General features: G+C 34.2%; 1 pseudogene; it reads right to left on the bottom strand.

Annotated features, from left to right (window-relative positions):
- Positions 1-15,011: 15,011 nt before the first annotated feature.
- Positions 15,012-16,297, bottom strand: LOC108371994 (uncharacterized; annotated as a pseudogene).
- Between the last annotated feature and the right edge of the window lie 8,824 nt (positions 16,298-25,121).

Below are 25,121 nucleotides of genomic sequence, written 5' to 3'. Positions count from 1 at the left end.
ACATACATACATACATACCTTTACCGATGATATTATGAGGCGAAAATAGCAATATAGCCGGTTTAGCAGCGCATGTACACGACTAAAGACCTGTCCTGATCGAAGTCAATCGATATACCGCTTTTTAATCCCATTTGACAATTTGTTTTTACTTATTAGGCGACCAATGCCATTGAATTTGACAAGGTGAAAGTAAGCTTTAATATTTATACTAAATTCTTTTTTAATCTGTATTATTCCCTATTTCATTTTCTAATTATAAGGGCATATTCCTCAACAAAAGCTATCGAATTTTTGAATGTCACCACTCAAACTATCTTCCAAACGAGTATGATACCATTTAATAAGTTAGTAAGGTTTCGTTGTCTGCGATATGTACCCTTGTGGTCAGCTGATTAAGTTAAGTGACATTTTGATCAGAAATGTATATATATATATATATATATATATATATTTTATTGTTTATAAAAGGCTAGAACATTACATAACCACATAAATCCACATTTCTAGTTTCGAACAAAAATTACAAAAATTCAACAAACTTTGACAATTACGCCCAACCATTTTAAACTTTTGATTCAGAGTTTTTAGAAAAAATTTGGTATGCAGTTTTACAACCCATCCAATTTTGGTGGGTTAAAAAGCAAATTTGAACACGCTACAAAATCGCAAACCACTCCAAAAAATGATGCGGTTCGGTTCAGTGGTTCGAACCAGTTAGAAAAGGTTGTACCGGTTCAAGAACCGGTTCATGAGTATTTCTGAACCGCGTTTCGGCTCGGTTCAAATGGTTCAATTTTTTGAATGCCAGAGGATGCAAATATTACAAAAATATGATAAATCTACGTACATATATAAAAATAAAAGGCTTTTTTATTGAGATCAAATTCAAATATCCTCAAGTATTCATTATTTTTTTATTTTATGTTTATTGTTTTAAGTATCTTCTATTAAAAACCGAATAGTTCGAAGTTTAAACAATTGTACAAAAATTATGAAAATTCTTCAAAGTTTCATCTAACTTGCAAAACTTTTTAATAATAATTTCTAGAAAAAAATTTAAAGTTTTAAGTTGATTTTTGGTATGTTCGACAAAGTTTTTGTATGAAAAAAAATAATAATATCCACAAGTATAGTGGTGGAAAAAAATATATACGCGAAATTTTAAAAATTTTGGTTTTTTTTTTTTTTATTTAATGTTTATTGTTTGGAGTATAGTGCATCTTCTAATAATAACCCAAGTGATGCAAGTTTAAAAATGTGTGCAAAGATTATGAAAATTCTTCAAAGTTTCATCTAACTTCCAAACTTTTTAATCAGAATTTGTAGAAAACAACATTTAAGTTTTAAGTTCATTTTTGGCAATTTTTTCACGAATTTCATCCATACATGTATAAATAAAACTTTATATATGTTCGACACATTTTTTTGTAAAAAAAAAAATTGTAATGCACTCAACAATAAAATTATTTAAAATCAACGCGATCAATGCGAAATTAGAAAAATTTTAATAAACTTTGTTAAGGTTTGGACAAGTCGTGAGTCTACTCGAGTAGCAAAAACAATACACTAAGAATTTTGGATTCGAACTCAAAATGTTGGCTTAATATTGAAACCCTCATTTTCGGTAGGTGGAGCTTACACTATGCCTTAACTTCATATGTACATGTATACCTCTGATCAAAATAATATGAGTGCGATATTTGACTATTTTTATTTCGTTTCTTTAATGATCATTTTTTTTTATAAATGCATAGCTCCTTATATAACAACAAGCATATCCAAATATCCAGCTTTGTACGAAAATTAGAGAAAATCTACAAACTTCAAAAAATTTCATTGGGGTTTAAACGTTTTAATCAGAAATAAAAAATACGAGTATGCAGTTTTATAGCTCATTCAAGTTTAATATAATAACCCACTAGAACTTGAAGGGAGATCTCCCTGTATGAGTAATAAAAGAGTACTCTCCTTGACCTGATTTCGGAGCAACCAGACAGATTTGTCAGTTTTGTACTCCTTTATTACTCGCTTGGGAGTCAAATAGGAGATCTCCTAAGCGAGCAAGTAAAGAATGCTCTCCGAGGCATGATTTAGGAGCATTAAACGAGATCTTTCGGTTTTTTTACTCCTATATTGCTCGCTTAGGAGCGTAATGGGATATCTTCGAAGCGAGTAGTTAAAGAATGTTCCCTGAGGAATGATTTGGGAGCAATAAGCGGGATTTGTCGGTTTTGTACTCCGTTACTACCCGCTTAGGAGCAAAAGGCGATGTCTCCTAAGCGAGCAATCCAGGAGTATTCCTTTTGATTGATAGAGGAGCAATACGTACCTCGTTAAAAAGAAATTTTGTGTTTTTGGAAAAATTTATGACAAAGAAAATAATAAAAAAATATTTAGTTAGGAAAATTTATGCATTAGAATGCAATTGCCCAATTTGGACAGCCAAGATGGATTTAAATGAAGGTCCGTTGTTATATGTGAAAAGTTTGTTTAAACTTATTAAATATTGATTATTTAACGCAGAATGCATTTCAGATTTCGGGTAATGAGCGTCAGCTTTTGTGTAAGACCACCAGCTTTCTATGTTCCTTATCTTCCGTCCCGACCTGTGCCGCCATCGGCACAACAAATCACACTTTCCTCATTTGAGTGGGCTTCTGAACTGGAAAACATCTCCGACTCATTAATCCAGTGAATGGATGTTGTATATGTATACATATTACCGTTTTAGTTTTATTATGTTCCATTTTAAAATAATTTATTTCTTGTATAATTCTAATAGTTATCATTAATGTAATAAATACATATGTACATGCGATAAGACATATAATATGTAATGTTTTTAGCTAAAAAGATATGCTCCCTATGGAGAAATGTTGGAGTAATCTTGTATTACTCCATTAGGAGGAATGTGGGAGAATAGGAAAGCTGTTCTATACCTCGCTTAGGAGGTTTGCGAGATTACTTCGTGCGGAATATTCCCTTATTGCTCGTTTTGGAGGAATATGTGGTATTTTCCTATATGCACTCCCTTATCGTCTTTTTGGGAAGTTTCTAAGAGGGTATTCTGAGATATCTGAGATATCACTTAGGAGGTCTTTTTTTGGATGATATTTCTGTATGAACTCCATGATTGCTCATCGAGGAGGTAAAAAGGATTACTCGCCCTCCTAGAACACCCCGTGTTAAAGAGAGTATACAAAGTTACATGTTTATACACAGAAGCATATGCTCCCAAGTTCTACTGGGAAGTGCAAGTTTGAATTACATACACCATTTTAGCTATAAAACCTTTGCTTTGCAACGTTCCTATAAAAAAGTCTAGTGCATAGGGTGACATCTACCTCTCAACCTCGTCGCCCTATGCACGCTACAGCGGAAATGGACGACACGCCATTTCTTTAAATGAAATTAATTGGTGCTCGTATATGTAGTAGGAATGTTAATCCCGGGATGCCGGTCCTTTTTAAGTCCCAAAATTTTAGGCAAATAACCCGGGATTTTCGGGATTTGTAATTTACACTGGTATCAATAATAGAAACGTTTTATGTTAACCAGTTTTGGCTAGATTTCTTTTGTTTATTTAATATTTAAAATTTTTTTATAAGTGTGTAGCTCAATATATGTATATATAATACCTTGCGGCAGGCAATTTTTCACACAAAAAAAAATCAATATATTCGCCAAACCAGGGGCCAAATATAGTAAAATTATGTTCTTAATTTTGCTCTCTGACGTCAGGATTTTTAAAAAGAACTTTAAAATTTGAAAGATATGAGTAATTCGAAAAATGATTTAAAAATATCAGTGCAATATACTTAAAAAACCAGTATGGGTATCAAATGAAAGAGAAGATTCTGTAGATTTAAAACACATTACATTTTTTGGTGCGTAAGGGACGGGTAGGTATTGAAAATAACCTTTTATAATTTTATCCTCGGATATCTTTGAAATTTTTCAATTCTCATTTTTGAAAAAATTATGTGTTAAGGACTAACTTTATTAGCTTAAAAAAATAAAATAGATTAAAGGGGCTTTTTCAATTCCTATTCGTCCTTGTGAACCAGAAAAAAATTATTTCATTTGGTACCCATACTTTTTTTAAATAAATTTTGGAATTAACCATATCTTTGAAATTATAACGAGTCCTAACTGCCAAAATAACGTAAGTGATATTTTTTCAAAATTTTCGTTTTGATGCAGAAACGCATCTAGATGCTCTAGGAATATTTCTGCATCAAAAACAAAATTTTGGAAAAAATGTCGATTACGTTATTTTGGCGGTTAGGGCTAGATAAAGTCTTTTTAAAAAAATCACGACGTCAGAGAAATGCCTATTTATATGCAGTTAATTATGTGTAATATGAAGTAGACTTCTACAAAAAAAATGTAAATTTTGGACAAACAAAAGGAATATAGACAAAGCTGGTCGAATTACGGCGCTTATTTTATTTCTACCACTAGAATTATGAACTTCTTTCAACCAGAAAATACATTTTTTGACTTACTTTTTTCTGCATCGAGCTTTTTTCGACATACCTTAAATTACTTTATCAGATCTGTACACAGTATTATTAAATGCATATAAATTTAGTTACTGTCTGTCGTTTTGTTACTTATGAAATAATTTTCACTTTAAATAAAAAAGTACGTCCCAAACCCATTTACTTATTATTTATTATATGGTAGGAGAGCTTCCATATTGATGCAATTTTTTCATGTTAAGTCATTGAAAAATAATAAATATCTAAATACCGGAACTGATCCCGGGATCCCGGGATTGAACCAACGACATCCCGAAAATCCCAGGATCGCAAAAATCGAAAAAATTAACATCCTTAGTATGTACATACATATGTATATGCATGTGTGTGCAACAATCTATTAATATCGCTGAATTATTTTAATATCTATTGCAAAATTTTATACAGACAAGACTAAAAAGTAGAAAATAAATAATATAAAAAAAACTTTTTAATATACAACGCTTTTATAAATGGACTAAAAAGTAACCTTCGGTTTTCAAATTTTAGCAAAATTCATTATAACCTATTTATGAGTTGAAACTGAAAAGCGTGAGGCGCATGTAATGCTCCTATATTGGCAATAAGAGCTAGTACAGATATATTAATAAAACCGAACAAAAGAAAAGGAACACATACGTTTATAAATAAACATGTACACAACACATACACAAAAACGGCACTCACGTACACAATACATACCAAGGATGTTGCGAATATATGCACTCGCATTCGTTATGCGAATGATTCGCATCATTTTACACATTCGCATTCGCATCACATGATACGAATGTTTTGCGAATGCGAATTTGTACATAGTCAGAGTGTCCACACTAATGTTATTGAAATCGCTCTAAGTCTGTCTAACCAGGGTTCGGGCAATAACCGGATTTTAGCTTCTGGCGCTAAACGGTTAAGCAGTATATCAAGCAACATTGATGGGCCTTTAACAAGTACTGCTAAAAGTCGTATAAGCAACCTAGAAATAATTTGAGATTCCTCCAGCGAAAGCAAAGGCTCGGATGTAAAATCTGGAGACATTACAAAATGTGAAATTGAAGGCCTATCTTAACGAAAAACGGGCTGATCTCGGTGAAAATCCTCTCGATTGGTGGAAAACTAAACAAAAATACGGCAAATAGACAGATCTGGGCCGCTGCCGACCTTATATACGAAGCTCTAAGAAATCGCCTCATGGGAGAAAAGGCAGCAAAATAACTTTTTTTGAAATATACACCCCTATTCAGCAGTTCTTTCGTATTCGGATTTTGCTACGAATCGTAGAAATAGTATGCTGCAATCCGAATCGTATTTGCGAAATTTCGAAATTCGTAACATGCCTAAAAACGAACGACTAAGCTTTTTTGCTTAATTTTGTACGAAAACCATTCTATTTCGGAGGAGAGATAAAATTGTAAATCGATGTGTTTGCAGGAAATATTAATGGTGTTCATTTAAACAGATAAATTTGCCCTTCGCATATACGTATATTTTTATACACTGCTTTAGATAAACGAGCAAAAAAGAGTCTTTGTTGCCCTTTATCGAGCAACTCGGATCCGGTTAAGTATTTGTACAATGATTTTCGGTTGTTGTGTCCAAACGCATAACCCGAATGCAAAAACTTTAACATACGCGTGTAACCAAGGGATTAAACTCTTCTCTTCTTCTTCTTTTTTGGCGCTGTAACCGCCTAAGCGATTTTGGCCGAGTTCAGCAAAGCACGCCAGTCGTTTCTCCTCTGTGCCAACTGATGCCAATTGGAAACGCCAAGTGAAGCCAAGTCCTTCTCCACTTGATCTTTCCAACGCAGTGGGGCATCCCTCTTCCTCTGCTACCACCAGCGGTTCCGAGTTGAATACTTTCAGAGCTGGAGCGTCGGTGTCCATTCGAACGACATGACCAAGCCAGCGGAGCCGCTGTATTTTAATTCGCTGCACTATGTCCATATCGTTGTAAAGCTCATACAGCTCNAAATCTTTCTCTCAAACACTCAAATAGCCGCCTCATCGGATGTTGTCATTTTCCATGCTTCTGCACCATATACCAGCACGGGCATGATGAGTGACTTATAGAGCGTGGTTTTCGTACGTCGAGAGAGGACTTTACTCCTGAATTGCCTACTCAGTCCAAAGTAGCACTTGTTGGCAAGAGTGATTCTACGTTGGATTTCAATGCTGACATTATTATCGGTGTTAATGCTGGTTCCCAAGTAAACGAAATTCTCTACTTTCTCGAAATTGTAACTGTCAACAGTGACGTGGGTGCCAAGGCGCGAATGTGCTGACTGTTTGTTTGATGACAGGAGATACTTCGTCTTGTCCTCGTTTACCACCAGACCCATGCGCTTTGCTTCCCTATCCAACTTGGAAAAGGCAGAACAGACTTCGCGGTTTTTGTTACCGATGATGTCGATGTCATCGGCATAAGCCAGCAATTGCACGCTCTTGTAAAGTATTGCGCTTGAGCGGTTCAGTTCTACGGCTCTTATTATCTTCTCCAACATCAGATTAAAGAAGTCACATGAAAGGGAGTCGCCCTGTCTGAAACCCCGTTTTGTGGCGAACGGCTCGGAGAGGTCTTTTCCAATTCTGACGGAGCTGGTGGTATTGCTCAACGTCATTTTACACAGCCGTATGAGTTTTGAGGGGATGCCAAATTCAGACATAGCGGCGTATAGGCAACTCCTTTTAGTGCTGTCAAAAGCGGCTTTAAAGTCGACAAATAGGTGGTGAGTGTCGATCCTTTTCTCGCGGGTCTTTTCCAAGATTTGGCGTATTGTGAATACCTGGTCTATGGTGGATTTGCCAGGTCTAAAGCCACACTGATAAGGCCCAATCAGTTCATTGACGGTGGGCTTCAGTCTTTCACACAATACGCTCGATAAGACCTTGTAACCTATGCTTAGAAGGCTGATCCCGCGGTAGTTGGCGCGAATGGCGGGGTCGCCTTTCTTGTGGATTGGGCAGAGCACACTTAAATTCCAGTCGTCGGGCATGCGTTCATCTGACCATATTCTGCACAAGAGTTGATGCATGCACCTTATCAACTCCTCGCCGCCGTACTTGAATAGCTCAACTGGCAGGCTGTCAGCTCCAGCGGCTTTGTTGTTTTTCAGCCGCGTTATTGCTATACGTACCTCGTCATAGTCAGGCGGTGGAACTTCGACTCCGTCATCATCGACTGCGGGCTCGGGTTCTTCTTCTCCACAACTTTCCGTGCTGCTACCATTTAGTAGGGCGGAAAAGTGTTCCCTCCATAATTTAAGTACGCTCTGGACATCAGTTACTAGGTCGCCATTATTGTTCTTACAGGAGTGCGCCCCGGTCTTTAAACCTTCCGTAAGTCGCCTAACTCTCTGGTAAAATTTTCGGGCATTCCTCCTGTCGGCCAGCATTTCAAGCTCTTCGCACTCACGTATTTCTGCCTCTCTCTTCTTGTTGCGGCAAATACGTCTCGCTTCCCTCTTCAGATCCCTATAGCGGTCCCACATAGCGCGCGTTGCGCCCGATCGCAGCGTGGCCCTGTAGGCGGCATCTTTTTTCTCTGCAGCTTCCTGACACTCCTCATCGTACCAGTTGTTCTTTCGGGCTCGCTGAAATCCGACTACTTCTTCGGCGGCGGTACTTAATGAGCGGGAAATGTGGTTCCACTGCTCGCATATGTCGGTTTGTTGAAGAGTGCTCTCTGAGAGCAGGTGTGAGAGTCGAGTAGCGAAAGCGCTGGCTGTCTGTTGTGATTGCAGCTTTTCGACGTTAAGCTTTCCTTGCATATTTGGGCGCACATTTTTTGCTGCACAGAGGCGGGTGCGTATCTTGGCTGCAACAAGATAGTGGTCCGAGTCGATGTTTGGGCCTCGGAGTGTGCGTACGTCTAAAACACTGGAAGCATGCCTTCCGTCTATCACAACATGATCGATTTGGTTTCTCGTTTTTCGATCCGGAGACAGCCACGTAGCTTGATGGATCTTTTTATGCTTGAACCTAGTACTGCATACTACCATGTTTCGGGCCCCGGCGAAGTCGATCAGCCTCAATCCGTTGTCGGACGTTTCGTCGTGGAGGCTGAATTTTCCGACGGTGGTTCCAAAGATCCCTTCCTTGCCCACCCTGGCATTGAAGTCGCCAAGCACGATTTTGATATCATGACGGGGGCAGCGCTCGTACGTGCGCTCCAAGCGCTCATAGAAGAGATCCTTGGATGCCTCATCCTTCTCTTCCGTCGGGGCATGGGCGCAGATGAGCGAGATGTTGAAGAATCTCGCTTTGATGCGGATTGTGGCTAGACGCTCGTCCACCGGGGTGAACGACAGTACTCGGCGACGGAGTCTCTCTCCCACCACAAATCCAACTCCGAATTTGCGCTCCTTTACATGGCAGCTGTAGTAGACGTCGCAAGGCCCCAGACATTGCTTGCCTTGCCCCGTCCAACGCATTTCTTGGATGGCGGTGATGTCAGCTTTTGTCCTTACGAGGACATCAACCAGCCGGGCAGAGGCACCTTCCCCATTAAGGGTCCGGACATTCCAGGTGCATGCCCTCAAATCGTAGTCTTTTAAACGTTTGCCGTGGTCGTCATCATAAGAGGGGTGGTCTCATCCGAGGCTTTGCCTTGCTTCTTCACTGGAAGTGGTTTTTACGTGGCGGGTCCCAAACCCAGCGCACAACCCATTGCTGGGACGGGGGTGGTTTCGCAACCAAATACATGTTTATATAGCGAGCCGCTTGCTTCAAGCAGACACCCGCTTGCAGCCGCACCTACTGGTGAACAGACGCTGCAGACTTCAGTGGGCCCTTAAACCGAATAAGTCGGAGTGGCCCCACCGAAAGAGGGAGCTCTTTTCTGCCGTGACCCAAGGCTCCACTCGGATTGGTTACCATATCTCGCACATGGGTTGCTCACGTTGCCCAGAGTGCGCGAACGAGGACGCAAGAGTCGGGATTGAGTATAGCCATGGAACTGGTAACTGCATACCCAGCGCATCGACTATACCCCATTGCACTCCGCCCCACGCTTTTCATTTTCAATCTCATAAATTGTTTATAATGACTTTTGCTAAAATTTCAAAATGAAAAGTTATCAAAACAAAGTATCTGGGGCTGAGAATTATAATTTTCTACTTTTTAGGCCATTTACAAAAGCATTGTATATTAAAAAGTTTTTTAATATTATTAAAATATTTTTATCAAATTAGAAAAATATTTGAAAAAACTTAGTTTTAAAAGTTTTTCTGTTCTCCTCTAAAGTTTACGAAACCGGACTTAGCAAGTTTGCACTCGCTATCAATGTGTAGAATGACGGAGAACAACCATTTTTCATAACAAAATAACGCCACGCCATTTTTAGTAAGCACGCTTTGCAGATTATGCGAATTTCGGATATTTTTCCAAAAATTTAATTGTTCCATTTGACAAGGATTAAATTAAAATCTATTGTTTAAAACCTATTATTTAAAATAATAAGAAGACTTTGAGGAAAACGTCAGTTTTTTCAGAAAAAGACACCTGGACGTGGATCGTGACAGTAGTGAACGAGCAAAAGTACATATTTCGTATTATAACTAAGGATGTTAATTTTTTCGGTTTTTACAAGCCCGGAATTTTCGGGATGTCGTTGGTTCAGTCCCGGGACTTAGAGATTTATTATTTTTCAATGGCTTAACATGAAAAAATTACATCAATATGGTTTGAGAAGCTCTCCTACCGTATATTAACTCCGCAGTGAAATACCAAACTAGTCAGGAAAAATACTAGTTTACAACTAGAACTTCTGACAACTAGAACTAGACTGAAACCGAATTAGTTCGAAAATTACCAGACTTGTACCAAGTACAAACGATTTATTCATGTGCTGTTTTATTTGACTTCCACAGTTTAGTACAATAAAGTACACAAAATATTATAACTTTTATTTGGGTATATTGTAAACCATTAAAGGGAGTACGTATTCAATTATACCAGACCTGTTAAATAATGATTAATATTCATAATGATTATTAATTAAAGCATGTTTCTTTGGATAACCGTTTAATGAGTAATAATTAATTACGTAAAAAAACGTTAATTAATTCATTGATTTTAATATCATTATCATTAATTATAATATCATCAAGGAAAACAATAGACAAAAATTAAGAATATTTAATAACTGCTTGAATTATTTATTTATTTTATTCTTATACAAATCTCAAATTTTAAACATTAATTATTACTTTTATTAAATTTTAAAAAGAAAAGACTGAAGTGTGCAAAGTTAATGAATTTAATTTATTTCAATCAAAACTTTTATTTTTATTTTAGTTCACTCAAAAATGAACTTAAATATTCATTTTATTTTTAACTAAAATATTATTAAAAAAGATAAAAATATAGTATTTTATAAGAACTAAATTGACCGACACCCAGTAAGGATATTAGAAAAAGAGACGATTTTATTTATCTTACAATATGCTCTCTTAAGCTATTTTTATTGGGAAAAAGTAATTTTCAGAATGAACATAATTTTTCATTTTTTACATTGAATTGATATCGCTAGCTTAGAGTGAAAAGTTGCTAAGTCCACTTTTTATGAAAACTCATATTTTGATATAAGAGGCTAGAGAAATTGAACTCGCATCGTTTAGAAAATTATAAAAGTACTTGTTTTATTTTTTCCTCTTCATAAGCAATAAAAGGAAAATTTGCTAAGTCCAAATGAAGCGCCACAAATTTGATAAGGCCAAAATAATACGACGTCTTTTAATAAATATCGAATCCTTCTGATTCTTATGGAGTTTTGCTTTGCTTTAAACGCGCAAAATGTTTGATTCAAAGTCTTGCGAAATAGTTAAAGAAAATCGCTATAGGAAGATTTTTTCCTCTCCTGTAAAATTTTTAAAATGGGACTTAGCAACTTTTCTTTCTAAGCTAGCGATATAAAACAATTAGCAATAATGAAACTTAAAACTTACAACAAGTATATCTAAACTAAGTGAATATCCCTACTCACATCTCTTACAATTTATTGTACCTGAAACCTTTTACTTTTAATAACACTTAGGGCCTTATTCTGTATCACGAACGATTGGCAAAACGAAAGATTCGTCTGCAGACGACAACCTCTCAGATTGCGATTTTAAACTCTATTGGTCGTCTTCGTCTTGCTTTTCATACATTACGTTGCAATGGTCTCGGTTGCGTTTAAACCGGCTAAAATGATGCCGCCGGACTAATTTTTGAAGCATTCCTCTGCAGACGAATCGTTCGTTTTGCCTATCGTTCGTGATACAGAATAAGGCTGTTAATGAAAAAATTTGAAATATATTAAAGTGTAACTAATCAAAAGTGTTGTATTGTATATTCATGAATTCATTTTATTTTTTGTATTTTTTTTTTGAACTAGTATGAGACTGCTATATTTCTGACCGAAATCTGACAATTACCATCTCGTAGGACATCCCCATGTTAAAAATACCAGTTAATTGCACGGAAAAAATATAGTTGGCTGACTAGTTGGGCATGCGGTTCGTACTAGTTTTGAGGTAGTTTGCAACTAGTAAATGGGTTTGAAACGTACTTTTAATTTAAAGTGAAAGTTATTTCATAAGTAACACAACGAAAGACAGCAATTAAATTAATATGCATTTAATAATACTTTAGTGTGTATTTATCTGATAGAGTAATTTAAGCTATGTCGAAAAAAGCTCGACGCAAAAAAAATTTATTTTCTGGTTGAAAGAACTTCATAATACTGGTGGCAGTAATAAACGAGGTGCCTTAATTCAACAAGTTTTGTGTATATTCCTTTTGTTTATCCACAATTTAAATTTTTTTTAAAAAGTCTACTCTACCGCAATTACTCATAATTAACTGCATATACATGGGCATTTCTCTGACGTCATGATTTTTTTAAAAAGACTTTATCGAGCCCTAACCGCCAAAATAACGTAATCGACATTTTTTCCAAAATTTTGTTTTTGATGCAGCACTATTCCTAGAGCTTCTAGATGCATTTATGCATCAAAACGAAAATTTTGAAAAAAAATGTCACTTACGTTATTTTGGCGGTTAGCGCTCGTTATAATTTCAAAGATATGGTTAATTCCAAAATTTATTTAAAATAAGTATGGGTACCAAATGAAATAATTTTTTTTTGGGGTTCACAAGGACGAATAGGAATTGAAAATGCTCTTTAATCTATTTTATTTTTTTAAGCTAATAAAGTTAGTCCTTAACACATAAAAAAATAAGAACGCACCAAAAAATGTAATGTGTTTGAACACATTTAGTTTTGCAGAATCTTCTCTTTCATTTGATACCCATAGTGGTTTCTGAAATTTTTAAATAGTTTTTTGAATTACTCTTATCTTTCAAATTTCAAAGTTCTTTTAAAAAATCCTGACGTCAGAAAGAAAAGTTAAGACCGCCATTTTACTATATTTGGCCCTTGGTTTGGCGAATATATTGATTTTTTTTTGTGTGCAAGATTGCCTGCTGCAAGGTGTTATATGTATATTTATAAAAAAAATTTTAATATTAAATAAACAAAAGAAATATAGCCAAAACTGTTAAACATAAAGCGTTTCTATTATTGCCACCAGTGTAAATTACAAATCCCGAAAATCCCGGGATTCTAGGCAAATAAGCCCGGGATTCCAGGCAATAAGATTTTCGGGACTTAAAAAAGACCGGGATCCCGGGATTAACATTCCTATTTATAACAGACGCGAACGTACTACTCGACTCGTAATTCGGTACGATGAAAGTCGTGGAGTAACTGATATTCCATCACAAAAGGGCAATCAAATGCGTGCGAAACACGCATTATATATTATTATAAAAATTTAAATCAACTGGAATTTAATTCAGCTTGATATATGTACTCTTGTTTATGTTTACTTAAGTAATTTTCAACACTTGAAACCACGATTTAATGTATTAAAAGCTGCACTTTTGAGGAAGCATCCAAACCCGGAGCTTTTTGCTGAAATTGCTGGTGAAAAAAATTAGTTCAGAGCTGCAAAAGCTACTTGTAGTCCTATGTACTTAATAGCGCCCCATCGAGCCTCCACCCGAACAAAAATTGGCAGCATTATTTCATGAACGAACGAATAAAGATCACACATGACGGTATTTTTTTTTCGCAGTGACATCATTTTTTCGCCGCCATGTGAATGAAACGGAATGAAACCATTTGTGTGAATGAAACAACCGATTAAAAAATGAGATTGGCCCGTAGTCATAGTCAAAATAAAGTCGACTTTAAAGTTAGTTGCAGCTTTTTGACATAATTTTCAATGGGATATCTGTCAAAAAAGCTGCAACTAACTTTAAAGTCGAGTTTATTTTGACTATGACTACGGGCCATTATCAACTATCATTATTTTTTTTTCTCAAATGCAATTACAAATACGCGGTTGCCGTGCTGGGTGATCTGTTTAGTTGGTTCATGGCATTATTTCTAAAAGCGCCATTTTTTATTTTAAGCGTGGGAATAGCAGAGGTTACATTGCCGTCTTAAGAGCGTGTCAGACCGGGCAATGCAGTAGACTGCAGGGTTGCCACTGGAAAAAAATAAAACTTGCCATCCAATTGAAAAAAATCTACCATATCTGCAAAAATTCTAGTAATATTATTTTAGTTATTTCAATAAAAATTTAGTTTTCTAATAAGGAGCATTTTATTTAACTACGCTGTTTGAGATATGAGATGAGATATAAGTTTTGTTTCATAAAGAATGAAGATATTCGGTTTTCAATCAATGCAAACTTAAAGCTTAACAATTTATACACGTATCTAAAAAAAAAAAAATGAAATGTATGTAAAATTTTGAAAATTCACAAGAATTACGTATGTAAATACATGTACCTACATACATATGCGTGATTATTAACATTACCCAAGGCCTTAAATACAATTTTTTCACATAAAAACAAATTCATCATTAAGGGCCTTTGGTAACTTTAACCAAAGTATGCGCGTATGCACTTATGTATGTATTTACTTGAATGTTTCATTTGCCACCACACATAGTGGTGTTCGATTTTTTCAGCAATCAATTCTTTTGATAGCATTATTGTATCAACAACTTATATTTAGTTGATTTCTAATCCTAGGTTTTATAAGGTTTAAGTCGGAAAACTTGCTTTCTGCAGCAGCAGAACTATGGGGTAGTGACAAAATATTAAAAATGGAGCTCGTGAGATTTTTAAAAGATTTTCTCCCAACCCATTTTTTGCAATGAGACTTTTTCCCAAAAATCTATAACATCCATATCACGATGAAGGCCGATGTTGCTTAGCCTCAACATTTTCCATTTTGTAATAACATCTTCCGAGTTTCCTTCAACCAAATACGGAAATGATGAAAGTAAAGGCAACAACGAAACTTCATCATTTGAAATAACTTCAATTGGAGTTATTATAGACAGATATTGCAAGTCTTTTCAGGAAAATTCAAATAGCGCTTTAAATTGAACAATAAGCTCAACATAAAACTTTAAAATATATTATTTAACTTCAATCACTTCGGATTGACAAAGACCAGACTTTTTCAGAAAGATTTCTGTATTATTACCAATAAAGATTTGCTCTATATTAAAAAACATGTCCTGCTGCGCCTTGCTTATGTTTTCAAATGTAATCCTTTCGTCGCCTAATATTTTGTGCGGCTCAACCTGACAATATTCTTGAAATTCTTTGAAATCGTATATTCGTTTGGCACTATGCGCAAAGAAAGTATAAATAATTCAACATAATTTGTCTATTTCAAGTGGTAGCTTTTTGCAAGCACAGGCAGAACACAGATGCAAAGAATGACACGAGCATTTTATGTAAAATATATCCCCATCTTTCATAAATTTCGCCTATAGGCCATCCAGTTCACCTGCCATAATATTAGCTCCGTCAGTTGCTAGCCCTATTACATTCTTTAATGGGATGTTAGTTGCAGAAAAAAAATCATTGATGTAATTATACAACGAATAGGCATCCGTTTTATAAACTACGATGAGACTTAGAAACCCGCCTCGCACTTTATGAGCTAACTTGTCTTATTATCTCACAACAATAGCTAGCGATTTTTTACTGCTGACGTCTGTCGTTTCGTCGATGATGCAAGAAAATTTTGTTGTTTGAAGAATTGACACAATGTTTTCTTTTGCCTTAGCTCCCAAGACATCAGTCAACATCTTCGATTTTGTTGTGCCACATCTAAGAGTCGCTGTTATTTTAGAATCCGGAGAGCACTCACTTAGCAATTGAGGCCAAAAGTCCATTAACAAAAAAGATAAATTGTGCTGTATGCAAGACATGGTCAGATCTAGTTCGGCATGGTAAACTTTCTTTTTAAAGCTGGTCTGATCCGTTTTTAAACATTGTTTAATTTGTATTTGATTTTTTTCTTCGCAACATTTCGCAAATGCTTTTTTAAGGAAGCGTAATTTTTGAGGTCACTGTAGTGGCTTAGCAAATTAGTATCGCAGGCGATACAATAGCACTCGCCATTTATGTTCCTAAGCCAAGAAAATGTGGCCAGCCACTCCGTCCGAAACTTTCTCCTGGTCTCAGGCTTCCGCTCGTCGCTCGAGCTTAAAATAATGCAACATTTTAGTAAATCATGCAAAATACACAAAATGCCTATGTGTGAACCTGCTCTCACTGCCACTGTCCGTCTCTGTATTTGCACCTGTCGGGACGTCTTTTCGTACAACAAATCTGCGATATTTATTAATTAAATATTTCATATATACATTCACATTTTCTTATTACATACCTGTCCATTTTTCTTTTTACTAATTCACTCATTCCACCACGATTTAAGTTAAATGAATTTTGAAGCAAGCTGGGTATGTTCGCCTTTTGTTGATATACATAAAAAGGTGTAAATTAATCCGTTCGAAAACTTATGTAATAAATTAAATAGTAAACTTCATTTAGGAAACTGAAATTTTCAGCTTTCTTTTGTTTTCTGCATAAAACATTTTACCAAAAATCTACCAAAATGGGAAAAAATGTACCTTTTTATCAAAGGAAATTTTTTCTATAAATTTTGGTAATAATTTACCAAAGTGGTAACACTGGTAGACTGTCAAAGTGAGAAATTTCAGAAAGCAGTTGCAGTGGCACCTTGCATGTAAAGTGTCTTTCAAAAGAATTTTATTTATTTCCGAAAGGCGAATTGCAGGGAAAATTTATGAAATCGCTTTTTGACTGTTTACACGGCGAATGAATTTCTAGCAATATTTCTCGATACTAAAAAGCAACCGTGAGCCGCTAAAATAAACAATTTTATAAACGCAATAAATAAATAATAAAAATAAATGGATTTAGAAACTCATATGAAATGGGTCGATACTATCGATAGTATCGATAGTCACCAGTGTTGCCGTTTTAGCCCTTTGGTGGCTAAATTTGGCTACCAAATTCTTTTTTTGGCCACAAAAATTTGAAATTGCCCCTAGCCCTTTTTTTAGCCCTTTTCAAAATTTATTCATCATTGACATTAAAATTTTTTATATGATTTTCATGAATTTAACTCTTCGCTCATAAAGCGAACGCCTTTCCTTTAAGGCAAATAAACTGTTCATTGTGTCGCTAGCTTAAGTGGTGGAAAAAGTTTGTTTATCGGTTGCTTCTTTTACCTTTAAGTAACGCAGAAGTTGAAAGGACGTTTTCTATAATAAATTTCGTTAAAAATAAGCACAGAAATAAAATGAATTTTGCAATGTTAAACGCTTTATTAACTGTAAGATATGGCTTAAAAAATGTACAGAAATGTTGTCATGATTTTGATTTTACAGATGATATCGTCAGGTTAATGAGAAATGAACAAAATTGTAACGACGAAGAATCGCTTAGCGATGATAGTATTGATATAGATATAAATATTTAATGTGTTAAAAAAAATGTTTATAGATTAAATTATTTTACTATGAGTTCATTAAATGAATACTCTTTTGTTTGTTTGATACATACAGCGTCGGACAATAATAAAGCACCGACATTTTAATTCTTTGTAAATTATAACATAACATTTTAAAAATTTCTTTTACAAATGGATATTTTTCGAAGCATAGTTTGAAATTAGTAGTAAGAAATTAATTTTTAAACTGTATGTATGTTTTTTACGTTTCTGGGCCGTTATCTTATCCATTAACGATTTAACTATACTTTAAAATAGGTAAGTTGGCGGCCCTTAATATGCTTTATGTGTTACACAACAAGTTTATTTGTTGAATAAAATATTAATTCTTTCCAGAGTTCATTGTTTTTCTATATCATTACTTATAGAAAATGTTTGCGTGTATACTTATATATTTATATGTAGGTAAAAAAATTTAGCTACCATTTTTAGCCACAACGACGATTTTTAGCTCTTTTTTAGCCCTTTTTTAGCCTGAATTTAGCTACCGCTAAAAAGGTTTCGCGGCAACACTGATAGTCACCCTTAAGACTATCGTAAAACATCGATGGACTTGACTATCGATAGTTTGACAGCTCTGTTAGGAGGTATGGAAGATATACCTTTTAGAGCACCAATCTAATTGATTTTCAGTGGTGTGTGTGATCGGTGTGTAAACCGGTAACACAATTTATTGGTTTTAGCTGCCTACATAAAGAAGTTATATCGCAAAAACTTGTATCTGAACTATCAGTGGTATAGGAGATAAAGCTTACGATCTTTACGATTTTTGAGTTGTATGGAGTCTATAGATTATAGTGTCCCGATCTTAGTCATTTTTACTGTAAGCATTCTGTTGACAATGTTAGGAAATAGTGCGAAATTTCTTGTTCCTGGCTGCATAAATGAAGAGTTCCGGCTCCGACAAATGACTAATAAATTACACTGTACGGCAAAATCAACTTTTTTTCTTTAATTATTGCATGTAAACAACTAAAAACCTAAAAATATAGACGTAGTCCTCCTTTTGCTCTTATTTAAATGGTATATCACTTTTTTGTGCAAACTTATTTTACAGGTGCTATAAGGGTCAAAATTCAGGTCTTCGAAAAATTAAATTCCTTATATTTCAAACAATTTTGAACTGATTTATAAAATTTATATCGTTGTAAAGGTGATTAAATCCCCCTTTCTCTGATATGCACACTTATATTACTTTGTATATAAAAACTTTAGAAAAAAAACACATGTAAATGAAAAAATACCTTTTTTTATAAAAAAAAAATGTTTAAAAAAAAATTACTAACCGATTTTTAAAAACTTGGTATCGTTGTAAAGATGAATAAATCCCCTTCCTCTACTATGTATATTTGTATACCTTGTATATACAAATTTGAGAAAAAACCACATTCAAAGGAAAAAATACATTTTTTTTAATATTTTAAACAAAAAAAATACTAACCGATTTTTAAAAGGTTGGTATCGTTGTAAAGACGATTAAACGCCCTTTCTTCTGATATGCATAGTTGTACACGTAGTGTTTTAGTTGTTTTTAAGTGTTTTTCCTCAAATTTTTATTCACGAAGTATACCAATATCCATATCAAAAGAAAGGGGGTCTAATCGCCTTTACAACGGTATCAATTGTTTAAATATCGGTTTGTAATTTTTTGTTAAAAATATTTTTTTTATAAACAAAAGCTTATTTTTTCCCATTAAATGTGTTTCTTCTATAATTTTTATGTGCGAAGTATACAAATATGCATATCACGAGAAAGGGTATTACGGCATCCACACCCCTATGCGATTCTGTCGCAACGAATCCGCCCCGTTTTTGATGCTACAGACGTTACTGCTTCGAAAACGCAAGTACGCAAACATCTGTGTGATTTCATCGTAGCAAAAACTGTCAATTTATCAGTGTTGCCACAAAAAAATTACCAAATTCCTCAAAAACAAATGAAAAATCCTCAAACTCCGAACAAATAACTCAAAATTTCTTATTTGCTATTTACAGGTACTTAACATAAAAATTAATTACATTCTCCAATTCCATTGGTACATTTATTCTTGCAGTTCAAACAAAGTATCACCGTTATTTCTTATGCCTTGGTTTGTATATAATATTTCTGCAACTATATCAGTGCTCAATTTGGCCCCCAAGTCAGTCCTACACATTTTTAAACTACTAAATATGCGTTCTACTGAAGCATTAGTAATGCAGATATACATATTTTTTTTTAATTGGGAAACTTATATGAACCTGAAGAATCTTTTAATTCAAAAACTTTTTTCCTATAATTTTCTAGATCTAATGAAGAATCAATATGAATATCCTTATGATCGAACAATTCGTTATCGAGATTTTGCAAGTTCAAAATAAGTTGAAAATATAACGATGGAATGAAAAACATTATCGATAACATTTTGAATATTTAGCAACAAATGCAGATGTGCTTAAGAGCGAAAAACAACACACACGCGGCTTGACAAACCAAGCAAAATACCCCTTTGTTTAAAGCTATTTGTGTTGTGTATGGGGATTTTTGAAGGTTTGCCAAGCCATTTGAGGGAAATGTGAGCAAAAACCAAAATTGTTTGATTTGCTGGCCGCCATGTTGACGTTTGATCAAACCGCTTAGGTTGTGTATGATACGCAAGAGAGAAAAATCGAAGAAAACCAAACCCTTTTACACTAAAATTCTTTCCTTGAATGAGTCATGTTTGCATGGTGTATGGCAAAATGGGAAAAGTAGGTTTGAAGAATGCAAGCCGCTTGTGTGGTTTATTTCGCTCATTTTAAAACTTGGGAAAGTTTTTTGTTCCCAAATTTTCAGAGCGATTTTGTTATCTTGTGTAAAACATGGTTGCATTTGTTATCTGCAAATATATCGAGAGAAAATTCCTCAAAATGAAAAAAATTACTCACAAAGTGGCAGCACTGCAATTTATAGACAAACAAAAAGTATTTTTCAGCAAACATAAAATTCTTAACTTGTCTACGTCAAACATGTTTTGTTTTCTTACGCTCAATTTTGTTTTAATGTTGTAAACTCCTTCTATTGCCCTTTTTCGTTCTCAAAACGCGGCAGTCTGTGATTTCGGCACGACCAAAAGAAGAACTGTGAATGTTCCAATAAATCGCTGCAGCAAAATCGTATAAGTGTGTGGGTCCTCATTTAAAACTATGGTCGGCATTGTTGTAATTTATGTCGGAACAGGTTCGCACCGACAGAATCGCGTAGGTGTATGGATACCTTTAAATCACCTTTACAATGATATGAATCTTTTAAAAATCAGTTCAAAATGTTCTGAAATATTAAGTTTTTAATTTTTCGAAGATCTGTCCTTTGACCCGTTATAGCACCTGTAGTATAAGTTTTCACAAAAAAAGTTATACACCATATAAATAAGAGCAAAAGGCAGACCACGCCTGTATTTTTACTTTTTTTGCTTTTTACATGCAATAATTAAAAATAATTTTTTACCAGAGGTCCAATTTCGAACTTCGAAGGCCCATATCTCGATTTCGGAGGCTAACTTCGAAAAACGGAGAAATTACTTTTTTAATCATGACTTAATCTCTTAAAAAAAGTTGGTTTGGTCCAATACCCAGCCGAGTGATGTACAGTGTTATAAAATTTTAGTCGGATATCTTGAAAACTGAGAGACTATATTGCATACAAATAGATGAACAGACGGACATGGCTAAATTGGCTCAGCTCGATGTTCTGATCATATAAGTATACATTTTCTGGTACTTACAAATATCGGACCAAAGTTATAATACCATTTCATGCTCATGAAAGGTATAATTATCAGATTACAAATCGGTGAAGTAGGTAACAGAAAAGTCGATAGTCTTTTGAAAAATACTAACCAATTTTCCCTGGAATTGAGTTTTGAATATATTTCATGAAAACAAAAAAAAAATAAAAATAGATCACTTTCTTTCTTAAACACCTAGGATATAACTGACCATTAAAAAGGACTCTGAATGACGGCGAACCTGAAAGCTTTAGACATTTTTTGATGTGATCAATGGTTGAATTTTTGTACTGAAAGGGTTAAGAAAGCTTTAGTTTAAAAGTGTGATACTTTCTCCATATACGGCGCCAATTTTCAGTGTTTATTGCGTTTCAGATTACGACTAATAATTGATGATATTGTGAAAAGTTGGACAATACCTTATAGATGTATGATTTCTCACGGCCCACTGTACGAATAAAAATTATCCTCGGTTATCAGGTCTCTAGCAATCAGAGTGCCCAGATTTGGCGATTTCGCCATTGGCGATTTTTGGCGATTTTTCCACTTCAAATACATTTTTTCCAATTATAAAATATACAAAACGTAACTTTCCACGATAATTTTACAGAAGAGGCTAATGAACTGCGTGATAAACTTGACTTAAGAAGAAGAAGAACTTTTGAAACGATCAATTAAATACTTAACAAAAAACCTTGAATTTGTCACCAGAAAAGAGTGAATCAAATGGCGAGTTTCAGGGAACTGTCAATTCACCATTTGACGTTGAATAATGAAATAAGTTTTCTCAGAACCATTCCATCCGACTCTGAAGAAGAAGGAGTGAAAACCGCAATAGGCAATAAAATGTTTGGAAACATAAGTAAAGTCATGTTATTATCCTTGCCGCACTTGCCATGCTTTGTAGGGCGCGTTTTTTCCGTAATGAATTCAACAAAAACTAAGATCCGAAATAGGATGAGGTTGGAAATAAAATTCAATAGTTCGAATAAAGTGTTATATGAAGGCTAATAATTTCTGCTGCAAAACGTTTCCAATATCAAACAGTATGTTATCAAGGTTGAATAACTCAATATATGACAACATAAATGTATGTATAATTCAGACACTGTAGGCGATTTTGAAGAAAATGTGGAAATAGCTGATCTCGCCTTATTATAGGTTTTTATTTAATTTTTAGCGCCGAGCTCTTAAAAGCGGATTGTGCGATTAATCATTTAATATTAGTTATAATAAATTTAGTAATTGCGCCATCCTATTCCAAAATGTGTCGAAACAAATATTGTTTGTACATCACTATTATACTATAAGTGATTTGTGTTATTTATTATTACCCTCTGAAGGTATTATATTCGTTTTTGGTTTTAAAAACTATATTATAACAAGACCCCATTTTTTAAATAAAAGATTTGTTAAATCGATTTCATGAACTTTATAAAAAAAATGGCGTTTTTTGTCGATTTATTTTCGAAAACTGCGCTTTTTTAAACAATCTGGACACCCTGATAGCAATACAAGATTAATTGTTATCTTTCACGAAGTTCTTTAAATAAATTTTGAAGTATTGCGTATTATTATATACTTAAATTTAAATTCTTAATATTAGTAAGCAGCTATTTACTGCATTCACCCGAATTTCGAGGGTTACTACCACATAGTCTTAATAAATTGTCAGTTTAATTTCTTATAAAATTTAACTTTAGGTTTATGCATCTTAAGCATATATCGAAAATTTGTTTTAGAGAATCATTGTGAAATAATTGCAGAATCGATTAATCGGTTTTCTGAGCAACCGAGACGTCTGCTTTTTAAATAATTTGTTTAAAACAAATCGGCAAGAACATATGTCCCTCGCATGCCAGAAATATGAATATGTGAAGATGAAAATTTTGGGAAATCAAGTTTGAAGATTTTTTTACGAGACTTAACTCTGAATTCGTGTAATTGACAATGTGAAATTTGTGGTTTCGGTGCACGCATGGCATTCTGGGTTTTGGTATAACATAGAGTATTAAAAGGTTAATCAAGTCAACCCAATAATTCAAAATTGGGAAATTTGCACATTCATGTTTCTGGCCGTTCTACATATTTTTGTAGTAAGAAGATAGTAGTCATATTTCGTGGTAATATTCTTCTATTTGTATGTTTACACATACATATGTATTAATAAGGACCAATCAATCAACTACATTAAAATTTTGAAATACAATTTTTCGGGCGATTATTTTATGTGTCAGCCCAACCCTCCCCATAAAGTTTAGGTACAGCAAGTTTTTTTGCAATACGGGCAACTATTTCTTAAATATTTTATTTTTTACTACTTTTTTATAAAAATAAGCTTAATTTTCTCCATATAAAATAATGTTCGATAATAAAAAAAGCTGCATACTGAACTTTTTTCTAAAGAGTGTAATTAAAAAGCGGAATATTTTAATGAAAATTTGCAGAGTTTTCTTTAATTTTGCACAAGGTGAGGAGCTCTGATTTTTGGTGTTTGTGTTGCAGAATTGATCATATTTTTATAAAAAAATTAGCGAAAATTAATATTTAGAAAACAGTTGCCCGTATTGCAAAAAACTCTCTGTGCCTAAACTTTATTGATTGACTGTACATATGTATATTACAAACGGAGGATGTTAAAGTTTTCTAAAACTTTTGTTTTAATTTTTCTATTTTCTAAAAAAAAGATATACCATTGGGACCTTCAAATCTACCGTGACATTGTCAGACGACCGTTGACTCACGTAATTTGTATTCGTTCGATTGCCGACTCGTTCACGTCTGTCACGATTCGACCACGATCAAATATTTTCTCGATTATGCGTCTTTATAAAGAATCCAATATCATTAGAATGAACCGAATTTGAAAAATACGAAGGCTATATTTGGAATCGAGGATTTAAAATTAGTCTAGGAAGTTTTACTGGCGTGTTTTTTTTTGTTGTAATTCCTACGAGTTAAATATGAGGAATTTAAAACTAATAATATTCAGATAAGAGATACATTTTTTCCTATTGTTGACTTACTTCGAAATGTTTGCCGTCTTAACAAATCTTGCTGTTGCGACAATTTTTTGGCAAAGACAAAAGTTCAACCTAGCAATGTTTTATAATATAAATAATTTTTAAGCAAAAAAAACGTATACAAATTTAAGAGTACCGGTTATTTCTTCATGATCCAATGATCGGATCTAAACCAAATTAGTATGGGACCACCGCTGAGGTGCACCTTTCCTTTGAAAAATTGTATAGAAATATAGAAATCGCATAACGTGGTCCAAAGTTATGCGGTAACATCCATAAATAAAAAAAAAATGACGAATTGATAACATCCTCCTTTTTTGAAGCCGATTAAAAATTCACTCACATGACTATATTAATTCTCTTCTTCTGAAATCCCATAAAAGTAAGATAAAAAAAATGTAAAGTGTGTTCACAATTTAACTCAATTGTAGTTTTTTGGGCTAAGCGCCAGAAAAAGCTAATACTTAAAACACGAATGTTAAAAAATAACTCTTAAATTATAAAGCACATGAAATCAGCGTCGATTTTATTTGATTGCTTACCTTTAGCTTGCGCAAGTCTACATGATGATATCACGATTCCAATGAAACAAGCTAAACTTAAAGCTGTCCACACTCTACTGCCGGTCATTTTAAATTCGGAAAATTTAAACGCTGCAATCAAAAGTGAATAAATCATTGTTAAAAGGCTCAAATTTATCACTTTGTAACATCTCAGTCAATTTCTTAAGAAATTCTACAGAAGTAGTTATGAAATGAAAGCATAGCCAAAATTAAAAAAAAAATAATAATTCACAATTTTCATATCGCGAAAATTTTTCTGAAAATTTGCCTTAATTGAGCAGCGGACGTCACCGATTGTTCACATGTTAACATTAGGATAAGCAATACATTCTTACTTTCGTAGCTACTGTAGTATTTGTACAAC

The sequence above is a fragment of the Rhagoletis zephyria genome, unplaced genomic scaffold, assembly GCF_001687245.7.
Source record: "Rhagoletis zephyria isolate East Lansing unplaced genomic scaffold, Rhagoletis_zephyria_1.1 Rzeph_scaffold_05353, whole genome shotgun sequence".
Classification (NCBI taxonomy): Eukaryota; Metazoa; Arthropoda; class Insecta; order Diptera; family Tephritidae; genus Rhagoletis; species Rhagoletis zephyria.
Note: the sequence above shows the minus strand (reverse complement) of the source record. Positions and strands in the feature narration are given on the sequence as shown.